This window comes from Chelonoidis abingdonii, chromosome 10, assembly GCF_003597395.2.
Source record: "Chelonoidis abingdonii isolate Lonesome George chromosome 10, CheloAbing_2.0, whole genome shotgun sequence".
In the NCBI taxonomy this organism is placed as follows: Eukaryota; Metazoa; Chordata; order Testudines; family Testudinidae; genus Chelonoidis; species Chelonoidis abingdonii.
The window spans coordinates 77,416,986-77,430,073 of record NC_133778.1 but is presented as its reverse complement, the minus strand read 5'-3'; positions in this window follow the sequence as shown (position 1 = coordinate 77,430,073).

Sequence of the window (13,088 nt, the reverse complement as noted above, 5' to 3'; positions counted from 1 at the left end):
TCAGTGCCGTAACTTGGCCAGGACTGTTTGGCCAGCTCATCAGCTGTTGTGATTCACACCACGGAAGCCACTGATCTGACCAACTCATGCGGCATCTTCAGGCGTGGCCAGATCGCTGCAGCCTTTGGACTTGTGTATTTTTTAACTCTTGGGACCGTTTTCTTTCCCCCCTGCTTTCACCACGACAAGGGTCTTTGTTAAGGTCACTCCCAACGAGACTCCGCAGCAAAGAGGACAGGGCATTTGGCTGACTCCCTGCTTTGGCGAACTACCGGTGCTCAAGCTGTCACTATCCATTGCTATGTCGCTGAGGGTACGGACGTGCCCACCGAAAGAGCTAGGCCCCACCCCATCCTGGCACAGGCTACGACTGGCTCAGGCAGCGTGCTAATTAAAGATTTGAAGAGTGCGACGGTTTCTTCCCTGTGCCAGCTGGGATGGGCCCTGCTGCGGGCTGATCCTCAGGAAAGCCAGCGTGACACCCACCACACACTAGTGCAGATCAAAGGGAACCAAGGAATCTCCGCGAGCTAGACTGGCTACTGCATGACCGGGAGTTGTGGGGTTTCTTCCTCAACCTTCCCAGAGGAGCATGAGCCTGGCATTGCCGGGGCTGGGCGGTGGCTCCCTCCCCCACCAGGCTTTGGCCAGTGGTGGGGGGAGTGGTTGCCCTGCTGGTTTTGCTGAGCGGAGCAGAGGGTTTTACCCCGCGGGAGACTGGCAGGGAGTCTGTGTGTGCCAGCACCCCCTGTCCGTGCTGTGAGGCTGTGCTCCCAACACTAGAGCATGCCGTGCTCATGGAGCCTGATTCTCAGTTCCCCAGGCACATGCTCAGGGCAGAGGGCACCTTGTATTCTGGGGCTGGGCAGCCCCCAGGGTCAGGTAGGGCAACCTCAGGGCTGCTCTGGCTTACACTCTGGCCCCAGTGCAGTGTCCTCTTGCCACCCTTCCTCCCGGGGCCAGCTGGAGACGCAGCACCTGGCATTGTGCAGGGGGGCCACAGTGTGACCGGGAACCAGGCCCAGGTGAGGGAAGCGGAGACTTAGACTGAGAAACTGGCAGTGATTTGAGAGCAGAAACCACCCCAAACGCCTTTCTCCTATCACCAGGTGGCACCATTTCCCAGGGCAAGGCTGGCTGCGCAGGTCCGTGGGTCTCCGTCCTGTGGGCCTTGCCATATGAGATGTGTCCCCTCTCTGCCCACCCACAGCCTGGTTCTCAGAATGGTCCATGGACTCCCCTCCACCCACACCCACACACACACACACAGCCCTCGCTCTAGTGCAGGGAGGTGCAGAAAGCTCACGACACTTTTCCCTCGCCCTGCTCCCATCTACCAGCCTGCCAGCCAGACGTGCGGGGGACGCAGGGCCACCCCCGGGTACTCAATAGAGTTACAGGAGGCAGGGATTTATTCCACGCATGGCCACGGATAGCACAGCCATTGGGACCCACCCCCACTCCTATCCCATGAAGCATCAAAACCAGGCCACCCAGCAGCCCTGGGCATCTCTCCAGCTTGTCCTGGAAGCTCTGGGCTACTTGAAGGGACAGATGAGCACACGCTGCTATGGCCGAGTTCAGCCGGGGAGCTCGAACAGGTCAACGTTTCAAGGTGTTTGGCGTTGGTGGGCTGGGTCAGTCCATTGGAAATGGAAAGAAGAGGGGATGTTTGCCAAAGTCACACCTATAACCTGATCCGGCTCAGCTCCCCGCCCCCAGGAACAGACCCAGGGTGATCCCACCTTGGTCTGGAGGTCACTGTGTGCATGATAGGCAAGCCACAGCCTTGGAGAATGGGGTAGCTGGCAGAGAAGAGAGCACAGGGGCCATGTGCACCCCAAAGAGGGACCGACTGTGCCAGCAAAGCTCTCGCACGGGGAGGCAGTGCCCCCATCAGCCTGGCTTGGCCAGTCCCTCTGCTACGCACCTTCCCCAAGTGACCCCCAAGTCCTGACTGTTTTAGGCCAGTACCCACCTTCCTCCCTTCTTGCGCACTCTCGCCCTTGCTTGTTTGTTTGTCTTGCTGTGGGTTCAGTCCCCGAAACTTGAAAACTACGAAAGCCTGTTCAGGCAGGGCTGGGCTGGAGTCTCGCCGTCTCTGCACTCAGCTAGGAATGGCAACTATTGGCGAGGGGGCTGTCACCTCCTAACTGTTCCTTATAGCTCGCACCCTGAGACCTTTTATTGATGGGGCAAAGGTGAGTCTAAATGTGGCTCTCGGCTACCCCAGGGTCGAGCCCCAAGCCATTGCAGTCAGGAGCACGGCTCCCTTTGCTTTTACTGGGGGGAGAACTTGGTCCTCATTTCTGTGCTCTTGGCAGCGTTTACAGTGGGGGGGCGAGAAAAGGACTGTCTCCATGGCTGCAGTGGGATCCCCCCACTGTACACACGCTGGGGGAAGGAGGGGGAAGTAGAGAAATGCTGGGCCTGGCTCAGCAGCCTAGGAAAAGCCCTCCAAGGCTCTCCAGGCTAAAGGGCGGGTGGCAGCAAGCTGACTCTCAGCTCAGCGCTGTCCCCTGTCCCATTGGCTGCTGCCCCAACCCTGAATGGCGCCCCCACCCCTTTGTACTGGGCGGCCATGGCAGTTCTTATGGGAGGAACAACCCCAGGCCACCGTTTGCATGTTCCCCCAGCCTGAGTGGCTCTGGGGGTTGGCGCTAGCTGGGGGCGCTGCAGCTGGCCGAAAGCGAGTACTCTCCTGCCTCAGTTTCTCTCCTCTGCTGAAGTGATCCCCTGTGTGTCTGTGAGCTCAGCCCTGGGGGGAGGCACAGCCAGCCATTGCCCCATGTTACAGCTGCCAGTGGGATCCCAGCACCCTCCCCCCTGCCCCCAAAGCATTAAAGCTGCCCATCTGCCTGCATTCTGCAGCCTGCCGTCACTCATTGAGGGCCTGGAAAGGGGTTTGAGGCTGGAGCAGATTCAGGCTGTCCCAAGGCTTTCTGCTCCCTCGGACTCCAGCAAGCACACAGTGACTGGGGTGGGGGTGGGTGCAATCCCTCCCCACTAGGGATCAGCATAGGGAATCCCTTCCCCCACAATGAGAGTCTAAGTGAGCCAGCCAAGGGACCGGGAACCCAGTGGAGAGACAGCCCCAGAGCTGTGGGTCTCTGCCATCATTGCTCACAGCCGCATGGTCCCCTTTGGAGGAGCCCGGGGCTGAGCCCAGAGAGAGGAGGACGCCTGGCTGCACAGAAGGGCCATCAATAAATACTCCCCAGGGCTGGGACTGTTTGAAAACTGCACTAAGATTTGCTAAGCGGGATCGCACCATGTCCTGGGAAATGGTGACCCTCCCACCCTGCCCCAGGAAAGGAATTTGCTTTGGGGGAGCGGTTTGGGTTTTTTTAATGGTGGATCGAGCAAACCCAGATGGGAAGACTCCCACCAGTAACAACTTAACCCCCGGGGGCTCTGAGGCACATTTCACCTTTCAGTGTTGTTCTAGCCTGAACCTGTGCCAATGAAACAAGCGTGGAGGGGGAGGGGATCTAATAGGGTTGAGATTGCAAGCAAGGCAAGGGCATGGTGGTGCGCAGAGTTATTCCACGTCTGGGCTGCAGCAGGCAGTCTTACTTTAAAACCACTAGTACAAGAGCATTTTGCACTATTTTCCACACTCTCTTTCGGTTGTTTTTTCCCTAATGGAGTGTGTCTATTTAAACAAGCAACAATTCCCCTTGATTCCAGCCCTCCCCGTACCAGCACCTTGGCTCGTCGTCCAGTGCACTGCACTGCCTCTTGCCCCCCTCGCCACGCCATGCCGGCCTTGGTACAGCCCGTCCACATGCAGTTATCCACCATTATAGTACAGTTGTTAACACACCAGATTCCGAGATTCCTGCCTGGTTTTTAATCTTTAAGCAATACTCACTACACATTTTACAGTAGCTTTTTATAGCTTTACATACATACAGTAGCTCTGTTTTTTTGTTTTGTTATTGTTTTTTCCAGTAAAGAAGACATATAGATAATCGTACTGGTGGGGAAAAAAAAAAAGCAGTTTGTGAAAAACTGACAATGGATGAGGAGCTTAATGCTCTGTTTTGTACTTTTAAAAACAAATCTCACGTTTTATTAAAAAGTGAAGATTGCTGTATACTATTTATTCAACGTATAATTTATGTTACTCTTTGATCTTTGTCTTTTCTCATGGCAAAGCATTTATTTAATAAAGTTATGCATTCAGTTAGCACGAGTCTACGCCCTGGTGGATATCTGCATCTGGGAGGGAGGGCCGAGCATGAACAGCGCGTGCTACAATGTCTTGGAAGCAGCATCACTATGGTAAAGGATGAGAGGAGCTTATAAAGCTCCACACTTCTGGCTTCAGTCATTCTAACTATTTAAGGGGTTGGGCCAGGCTGTTCCTCCCATAGTTGCAGGGGTTCCTGTGTCTTCCTCTGAAGCTTTTGTTAGCGGCTGCTGTCAAAGACAGGGCGCGGGGCACCTCGGGTCTGCTCCATGCTGGCAATTCCTGTGACACCGCTGGACTTTGCTAAAAGCTCTCACAAGGCTGATTCCTGGCTAGTTTGGAAACCGGTCCATTTCCCGATGAGCAGAAGGCCGTCCTGCTGGGGAGAATGGGCTGGCTGCTTACTAGAGTGAGCACACATCCAAAACCCACATGCCTCTCTCCCTGGCCTATAGCCCTTGTAGTCTGTGGCAGTATTTTAGCAGATGCAATAGCCTTTCACTAGAGGGCAGCACCGCTCCCTCATACCCCACGTGACCAGGGCACGATTCCTGACTCTCCCGCCGGCTTGCTGGACGCCTCCCACAGGCCAAAATGTTCTAACCTAGGGTCCTCACGTTAGGCATCCAAGTGGAAAGCCAGTGCCTAGCTAAGCAGTCAAGTTTGACCTTTGATGGTTCTGTGCCCTACCTTCCCCGTTTGTAAAGTAGGCAGGAAATACTGAGCTCTGTCCATTTGGGGGCAGGTGGGGAGCAACTTTTCATTCATGGCTGTGCCACGTTGGGCCCTTAGGCAGTGGTTCATAACAGTCTCCGCACATCCTGATAAGGCCCCCTAAGGTGTTATATCTCCACAGCCCTTCACAGACTGCAACGACCAAATCACACGCCTCAGTTTCCCAAAGGAGAAACTCAGGCAAAGTGTGGCTAATAGAGCTAGCCAAAGTCGGTGTCAGGGCTTAGATCAGAGCCCAGGGGTTCTGTGCCTGTGGCTGAGGCTAAGGGAACTGATAGGAGTGCAGGATTGTTCTCCAGTGCTTGGACCAAGCTAGTTTTAAATTACTCCAGTGAGGAGGCTGAGAGGCGAGACACGTTATCCTAACAGGATGAAAAATATAGCAGTGTATCAGGCCAGTGTCACCAAAGGTCAGTGGGTCCGGCCGCACGCGGAAGGGACTAAAGGCCTTGTATTTCCCACACAGGAAACGCTGCCAGGCACTAATAATCAACCCCAAGCCGCATGCACAGAGGTGCGCTGGCAGTCCGCTCAGCATGGGGAATAGAACTCACGGACTCTTGTGCCAAAAACACAGTGAGCGCCTTGGACGTTGCACATGCTAATGAAGCAGCTGCAACATACTGTGTCTATTAGAGCAGCACTACCTACAGAGACTGAGGCAAGACCATGCCTTATTTAAGTGAGTCTGGCAGAGTTTTGTGAGGTCACATTGCAGCCCCAGCCCAACACCCTGACTATATGAAGCATGCGACACTGAGGTAAGCCACTAACTGCACACATGCAGCTATGGGCTAAAGGAGCAGCACATCCTGCCATGGTTTGCAGATGCAGTCTGGCTCAGGGAGGATGCCCAAGCAAGAGCATATTTTAGATCCAAAAGGTTGAATCCTCATTGAAAGTGCCATTAAAAACAGACTGTGTCACACTGCACACATCCAGGGAATAATCTTGCCTTTCCAAGGACCCAGTTGCTGTGAAGAAGGTCTGGTCTTTACACAGCTTTTGGGAGGGGGGTGTGGGCTGCAAACCATATTTATGACCCTCCAGCTGTACTGCCCATGAGCGTCAAATTGCATCACCTGTTCATGCTGTGTGATCGCTGTATGGGCGTCACCTTGTTTGGGCTGCAGGACGCCGCCCTTCCAGCAGCCACACCTGAACAGACAAGACCAAGACATGGCCAGACACAACGACCAAACAGCAGGCCCGAGTTTTCAGTTTCCCCAGGATGTGACTGGGAGGCTGCAGTACTGACTCTCTGTCACCGGGTGGTGATATGTCACTGTCACTCAGCTGCATGTCCAGCCCTATGGACCCTGGTCCCAAGGTGGCATTGAGGAGTGACCAGGCCCCGCTGGCTCCCCTGCAGCCCACACAGAACCCCACTACCACCACCCAGCAGGATGCATGCCCCCCCTTGCCCCCCGGGGCAGGGTGGTGCCCCTTGGTGCAGCACGATGGAGGGGAGCTGCACCTGGCTTTGTCCCTCCCTCTCCCTTGGGCTTCAGGGATGAGGACATCTCTTGGGGTTGACTGTCACACACATACCCCTGCCCCTTTGGCTTGCTCTGGCCCAGGCCTCATTAGATCTCCAGCAATTCCTCTTGCTCGCTCACTCATACACGTGTGGCGCTGGGCCTGCTGCTGGCTCTGGTCTGTGACTAACCAGACAAACCGAGCCACCCATGCGGTGAGCCCGGCATCTTTCGCCAGTATGACTTTTCTCCTTAAAAGACGTCGTGGAACGACCCAATTTGCAGCCCCATCACACAAGGGCAGAGGAGTGCTGTACCCCTCCCCCCCTGCACAAATCAAAGGCGGGATGGTAAGGTTTCTAGGTGCTGAAGGTGACAATGACCATTATGGCTTCGTTTCATACAGACCTGACTAGCCGGCTCTGGCCTTTGGGGGTCTGTCAGGGACCCACCCACAGGGCCGGCTTTAGGCCAATTCAACCAATTCCCCCGAATCGGGCCCCGCGCCTAAAAGGGCCCCGCACCCAAGCCCTGTCAGTGCGCTGTACCAGGGTGGCCCAGCTTCCCCAGGGGGCAATTTAAAGGGCCTGGGGCTCCAAGCAGGGACTGGGGCCTCAGGCCCTTTAAATTGCCACCAGAGCCCCGCTGCTGGAGCCTTGGGGGCTATTTCAAAAGTGTGGGGGGCCCCTTGCTTCTACCTCCCCGGCCCTTTAAATAGCCTCCGGAGCCCTGCCACCTCCCCAGGGCTCCCGCGGCTATTCAAAGGGCTAGGGCAGTGGAAGCAGGGGAGCCCCAAGCCCTTTAAATAGCCCCTGAGCCCTGGGCTGCTGCTGCTACCCTGGTGGAGGAGAGAGAAGGAGGAGGGAGCACTTACCGTACAGGGTAGGTTGTACGCCCCTGTAACCTGCACCCCTGTCGCGCAGCCAGCCTGCATACAACCCCGCCCGTGCCTGCAGCCAACCCTGCCCGCAGCCAGCCCTGCACCCTCTATCCATGCCGCACGCAGCCCCATGGAGCGCTGGGCGCTTGTCCTGTCTCCAGCCACCGCCCAGCAACCCCTGCCGCAAGCCACTGCCAAGCACAATCCACTCTCTACTGTCTCCAGGCCTGCCAATCACTCCGCTGGCACTCCCACTGAGGCCTGCCTGAAGCAGCCACCCCTTACGCCTGCTCACCCACCAGCCGGCCCCAACTGACCCATCCCCCTGTCTCCAGCCAGCACCCCACACCCCGTGCCGCAGGGCCCTGCCAGCCAGCCCGGCACCGCCCATGCCCCTGCCGCTAGGCCAGCCGTCTGCAGCTAGGAGCCCCGCACCCCTGCCCTGCCTGCAGCCAGCCCTGTCTGCAGCCAGCCGCCTGCCCGCCTCCAGGCCAGCCCCATGTCCACCAGTGACCGCTCAGTTCCCAGGGGCAGTAACGCCTGACATCTGCTAATGAGAGGGGCAGGGAAGAAGCTGGGACCCATACATGTGCAACCCTAAGGGTGACCAGACAGCAAGTGTGAAAATTGGATATGGGTGGGGGTATAGGATCATATATAAGAAAAAGACCCCAAATTGGGACTGTCCCCATAAAATCAGACATCTGGTCACCCTAGCACACCCCCAGGCAGTGTGGGGACCTCACATGTGAAACAGAGCTCATTTCTAGTTCAGCCCATCTTTTTGAAAAGAACTTAGGTAAGGTAACATACATCTGTATTTTCACGGACATGTCCAGCTTTTGGTTCTAAACTGCCATCCGGGAGGAATTTTTAAAATATGGACGTATGGTAACCCTTTGGTACAAAAAATACTACTGTGGCACGTCCCTTAATCAAGTACTTTTTACAGGGAACTGGCCTAAGAAAATGAAAGGTTTCCTTTTTTTCTTCACTTATTTTTTTTTTTTTAGTCATCCCTGCCGGGGCCCTGCCAAAAATGTTCAAATTGGGCCCCGCACTTCCTAAAGCCGGCCCTGCCCACCCAGGTCTTTTCCCAGCACTGACGCTGCAGATGTCTCCAGCCCATCCTCCCACCCCTAACGGTCTGCCTGATGACCCCCCACCCTCCCCGCCACACACATCTCCCCTTTGTTTAGGAAACTCCATAATGCAGGCAGCCCAGAGGAGCCAATGTGCAATGTCCCATACAGGGAGCAGGGGCGACTGTGCCCAGCATCTCCCCACCATGGCCGCTGGCAACCAGAGCCAGCTGGGCTATTAGCACATTAGGGGTCAGGGATTGATGCAGCCGCAGGGGTCAAAGAAAGGCTGAGGTTGCTGCTCAGCGCTAGCTTAGATCCTTTTTCCTCAGGTCTGGGTGGGCGTGTTTCCCATGCCCTCCGCCCCCGGTTATTGGACCAGGCTGTATTTTCATTTGTAAATGCACTATAGAGAGCTGATACATGCATGCAAGGTGTTTGTCTGTCTGTCTGTGTGTGTGTGTGCGCGCGCATTTATTTCTGCAGTGTCACCAACCATGAGCATTCAAAAGTTGAACATCAGGAGTCCCCCCAAATCATGAGATTTTTTCACTCACGCGGATCTTTGACACTTTTTCATTCCTTCACCTTGTGGGGCAGCCACTGCCCCCTATCCCCGTGGTGGGGGTGAGGGGAGGCTGCCCTGCCATCCATTGCTATACCCATTCCTAGCAACTGCCCCACTGGCCCTTTCCCACAGTCTCCTGCCCACCACCTTCACTCCCCTCTGCCCCCTGTATAACCCTCCCTTTTCCTTCCCAGCCTTCTACCCATCACATTCTCCCTCAGTGGCACCATTTCAAGATCTTTTGGTGGGGAGGGGGTTTCCAGTTCCTAGCCCCTGCTCATTGCCCCTCCTCAGATCTGTGCCAGGAGTTGAATGCTGGCTGGATTTCCCGGCTCTCTGTGCGTCAGGTCCCAGCATCGTTTGGCCCGGCTGCACATTTCAGAGGCATTGAGACCAGCCAGCTGGTGCGATGCATGGGACCACGCCAGTAGCGGCTATACTGATTTAGTGCAGGACCCCTGCTTAAACATGGGCGGGCCACAGCCCATTGCCTGGCTCTGTGGCCTATGGAACTTTGCACAAGGGTGAAAATCTTGGGGTGGGAGGGGCGTTCATCCCCCACTAATTGGTGCCACTGGCGCCATCTCTGCCCCCGCCACACACACCATCCCCTGCACGCCCTCAGTCGGCCTGCCTCCTGCCCCGCAGCTTCCCTGTCCTGCTCCCAACCCCCCAAACCTGCTGGCTGACAGGCTCACTCCCTGCCTCTTTATATTCCCCTGGCCTCTCCCTGCCCTTCACAGGGAGCCACTATTTGCCTTCAGGGCAGGCCGGCTTTAGCCTCCTGGGAAACAAGGGAAGCCAGTTTGCTCAAGGCAGGCTGGCTGGCTCTTGCAAAGGCTGAAGGGAAATGGCAGCCATTTTGCTGAAAGTAGCCAGAGGCTTGGGCAGTCATGGGAGAGGGCAGCCATTTTGAATACGGGCCAAACAGGACCAAACTCAGAACAGGGGCAGTGAAGCCTTCCCAATAGTGGGGGAGGGGGGAGTGCTGGGGGCCCCCACAGGAGTGCCTGGTGTCTGGTTTTGAACGAGAACACCCAGTCAAAAAGGGACCCTCCCCAGCCCGGTGAAAATGAGCGAGTGAGCGATGCAGGGGGGCAGGGCATCAGAGAAGGGGCAGGGCAAGGGGGTTTGTGCGATTAGCGTGTTGGCAACCCCCATCCCACCGCTTCCACCGGAGGCCCCACCCCGCCTCTTCTGCCCCTGCCTTGCTCCCAGCCAAGCCGGGCGTTGGAGCCATGAAGCCGCCACCTGCCTGGGATGGGGAGGGTGAGAGCAGCCCAGGGCAGGAGGGTCAGTGGTGCCCCAGAGCTGCCTGGGCTCCCTGGCTAGGCTCCAGCTGCCAGCGTGGCTAGGGGGGGGCAGGACCCCATGGTGAAAAGGCGGCAGGCCCCCATTCCGGCATAGGGTGACCAGACAGCAAGTGTGAAAAATCATTACGGGGGTGGGTGGTGATAGGCGCCAATAGAAGAAAATTCCCCCAAATAGCAGGACTGTCCCTATAAAATAGGGACATCTGGTCACCCCATTCTGGCGCCCTGACTCAGAAACACCTGAGAAGCCAAATAGCACGGGAGAGGTGATCAAGTCACAAGAGCTGGCCAGACCAGGTGTGCCCTGGGCTGTGCTCACTTTGGATCAATGAACCAGGTGGACGTGGCCACTGGGTCTCTGCCACCCTCTAGCAATTTGGGTTCCTATTCCCCTCCCATCACTGTGTTATGTCGCCCCCCATCCTTCACGGTTCCTCACTCCCCCAAGGCATCATCATAACCATCTTACCTCGCATCAGCTCCCTGACTCCCAGCTCCTAGGGGCCCAGTCGCGCCCCTCTGGCTCTAAGCAGGACTTACAGAGGGTAAGACTATGTTTGCCTCAGGCTGGGTTGGGCTGGAGAGGCAGTTGGGTCCCTTTGATGATTAAGTCAATGGTTTTCTCTGCTGTTGCCCTTTCCACTGAGCTAGGGTTTCCTTTGCAGCTGCACGTGGTGGTGGTGGTTGGCAGGTGGCACTCATCCCCTGGAGTTAGTCCCGATCCATCAACCCAGCCTGTATGCTGCAGGAGGTGCCAGCTTTTGGATGAAACATCCAAGTAAGCTCCTGGCCAACTGCAGGTATTACAAATCCCAGGGCACTTCTATAAGAATTAAGGTGCTAACCCCCAGCATCCTGACTGAATCCCCTACTTGGCAGCCTGCCTCCCTCCACACTGGGCTGCTATTTCAACAGGATGCAGCATTTTTCTACTCTTGTGCCCTAAACCACCATATAGTGTTGCTGTCCACTGCTCACAGCCTCCTTCCACCTTAGCAGGGTTGACCCCTTCTTCGTTCCTCACCTTCCTCTCCAAAGTGTTGCAAAGCACCATTAGTGCTAGTCCCGTATACTGTGAGATCCTCGGGCAAAAGGCTGTGCTGCTAATAAGTGCAAATTAATTAAAAAGAAACCATATCAATTGCAGAGATGTGTCTTCTCTGTCTCTGACTCTACAGGCTCAGCAGGTGGGGGTCTTGGCTGCTTATTTGCCAGTTTCACAATAATACAAGGAGATAATGTATTTGTATTAACACACACACACACACACAAAACCCCTACAACCATCACCCATCACTGAGCTGCACCCAACTCTGATGTGGAACACAGCAGCTGTACGTGCACGCGTGCACACACACACACTCTCATGCGCACACTCTCTCTCTCACAAACGCTGTCTGAGCTGCAAATGAGTGGGTCACCTACACTCACCTGCTTTGCCAGTCAGCAGAGATTTGGGACTGGGAATAAACTGTCTCTGACCCTCATCTAGCGCATATCCCCGCCTCGCCTGGCACACACTGTGAAAACTCAGGCCGCACATAGAATCACAGGACTGGAAAGGTTCTCACAAGGTAACCTAGTCCAGTCCCCCATGCAAGGCAGGACTAAGTACTGTAATAACTAGATTAGGGGTTGGCAACCTTTCAGAAGTGCTGTGCCAAGTCTTCATTTACTCACTCTAATTTAAGGTTGCGTGTGCCAGTAATACATTTTAATGTTTTTAGAAGGTCTCTTTCTATAACTCTATAATATATAACTGAACTATTGTTGTATGTAAAGTAAATAAGGTTTATAAAATGTTTAAGAAGCTTCATTTAAAATTAAATTAAAATGCGGAGCCCCCTGGACCGGTGGCCAGGACCCGGGCAGTGTGAGTGCCACTGAAAATCAGCTTGCGTGCGCCTTTGGCACACGTGCCATAGGTTGCCTACCCCTGAACTAGATGGTTCCTGATATGGCCTGGTGCTATCTGGCAAATGACTGTTAAACCGGGACTGTTTGTTATTTCAGATTGTCGGTATCTGCTTTGTTCTATAAACTCTCCAGTACAATGCATTGGTTTAGGGCAGTGGTTCTCAACCTGCGGCCCGTGGGCCACTTGCAGACCAATCAGCACACAGCTGTGGCCCATGTGACAGCCTCAGGGTCATGCACATAGAATTAGATGTGCCCCACAGTGGTAAATAGGTTGCGAACCACTGGTTTAGGGTCTGCATCACAGACCCTGCAGTTGGCCAGCTACAATGAGGCTACCAACCCGCTCCTTACTTAGCTGCACTGAGCTACTGCTACTGTACTCATAAGATAAAGGCTTGGTCTAAACTTTGATCCCTGCTGACAACTCTGGTGTGGGCCTGGATGGTCATGGTGTCTTATGTAAGCAGAACTGGGGTGCTCTGCAAATAATACGTACTGGCCTTGATCCTGAGGTGCTGCACACCCAAAACTCCCTTTGACATCAAAGACAATTAATAACTAAAGAGAGAGTTCCTGGGGCAAGAGAGCCTCTCTTTTAAGCAAGGTCACTCCTTTAAAGCAGCAGAGCACAGGGCAGCTTCCATTTCTAATTATACCAGACACATTTAGGCCTCCATGAATGGCAGCGGCGAGCCCATTGATGTTCAATGGGCAGCTGGCACCTAGCAATCCAGGGGAGCATGGGGCCTTCACGGAGCAAACAAACTTTTTGCTGGCATCACTATTATTTGTTCTGGTTGTCACATTCCGCATCATTCATTGGACAATGTGCCCCGGCCAGCACAGTGACGGACAGCCAATATCCTGTAATATGCAGCGGTGTTGTAGCCATGTTATTCCACATATTGGAGAGATAA